Source organism: Sinocyclocheilus grahami, unplaced genomic scaffold (assembly GCF_001515645.1).
Source record: "Sinocyclocheilus grahami isolate Dianchi unplaced genomic scaffold, SAMN03320097.WGS_v1.1 scaffold5213.1, whole genome shotgun sequence".
Classification (NCBI taxonomy): domain Eukaryota; kingdom Metazoa; phylum Chordata; class Actinopteri; order Cypriniformes; family Cyprinidae; genus Sinocyclocheilus; species Sinocyclocheilus grahami.
The window spans coordinates 21,514-23,042 of NW_015509965.1; the positions used below are offsets into that span (position 1 = coordinate 21,514).

Consider the following 1,529-nt stretch of genomic DNA (forward strand, 5'->3'; position numbering starts at 1 on the left):
TCCATAAAAACAAATAATGGTCCCTATTCACATCTCTGGGTTTTTCATTAGTCAACATAGTTGGGTAAACTTCTACAGCGGTGAACAGAGACACCATAAAATATATTGTTTTGTGTTCCCATTTGCTCAAATAGCAAAAGAAAAACTCCATAGTGTTTTTTTTACGACTTTCAAAAAGAGGAAAAATAGAGAGAGATTTATAATGGCAGTCAGAAGACAAAATGATGTCAAATTTACTGTCATTACCACAGCTGCTGTATTAGAAACACCCTCATGGCAGCATTCACTTTTTTTCCCATCACAGGCTGTGAAAAGAGTCCAATGATGTTTAGCTTTACTCGTAAATAACATTGATTTGTTTATTGGCACAGGTACCACTGAAGAGCTAGTTCTCAACAATAGGCTACAACAAGATGTGAAAGCAAGCACAGTGGTCTCAGATGACCCCACAGACCTGTCATCTAACAGGAGAACAAAACAGGGAGGTGGGCGTAATGCTTTGTGAACCGCTCATTTAGCAATGTCTCTACACCTTACGCAAGGTGGAAAAATGATGCTGACCTTTTCTAGACAAACGAAAAATACTAACCGAAAGAATGCATACTTGCAACCTCAAAGCAGAAGACTCAGGCAAGACGACATCTCAACGATGTGGGCATCCTTTTCAAGTGGCAGTACAATGGGGCATAAATAATTTCCACAAGCATTCAGCCTCTTGAAATCCCATTTGATTTCAATTTAATTCCTCATAGCTTTATCCATACAAAATACTGAGGGAAGGAGTGAGCGTCTCCCTCCAGTTCACTTGAGGTAAAACAGTAATGACTGATTTAAAATGGATTCTCGAGGCAAAGGGGCTCTGATTCGTCTGAGGAGATATGAAATGACAGTTTGCAATGATTGGACATGAGGTTTTTGCCCCACATCAAGCCTTTACACACTTCCCCCAAAGCCCTTTTCAGTGAGGTGAACATCTGATTTCATTCCTTACCTGTTTGATGTTTCTGCTTCATCTTTGTGTTTTCCACTTCCTCGAATTTACCAAAGTGTAATGAATCCTATATGTACCTTGAAAGAGGTAAATACTTGACAGTTATGGTCTGATATACTATTAAAGCAAAATATAACCATAATATTATTGAATCAAACTGAACCTTTACATAAGGGCCATGCAATTCCATCCTTTTATGAGGTTACATTTGATACTCTAAGACGCCCACTCATTATTTTACAACTGAAGTAACTTACAGCTTTAAGTATGCCATTTCTTTCATTTAAAAATATTTAGCAAATGGCATCACCTTTTAAACTGAGGGCATGACACCTCCAAGGTACGAATGACCCAAAATAACACTCAGCCTATGATTCATGCACCGAAAGAGAACAGGAACTGCTGGAGAGAATACCGGTGTATGACAAAGGAGTCAATCCTTCTGACAGACAGACGGTTATTCTGTTCTTTTTTTTTTGGTTCTTTCCCTGAGGAACAACGCGCTTTTAATCTGTTCTGTCAGTGACCTTGCAAGTCA

The 1,529-nt window shown here is 38.8% G+C and overlaps 1 long non-coding RNA gene across 1 annotated transcript; it reads right to left on the reverse strand.

The window, feature by feature from the left end:
* Positions 1 to 721: 721 nt before the first annotated feature.
* Positions 722 to 1,382, reverse strand: LOC107577135 (uncharacterized). Its single transcript, XR_001608166.1, has 3 exons — positions 1,302 to 1,382; positions 992 to 1,068; positions 722 to 868 (listed from the first exon to the last, which is right to left on the reverse strand). It is a non-coding gene; the product is annotated as an uncharacterized lncRNA (long non-coding RNA).
* Positions 1,383 to 1,529: the final 147 nt, after the last annotated feature.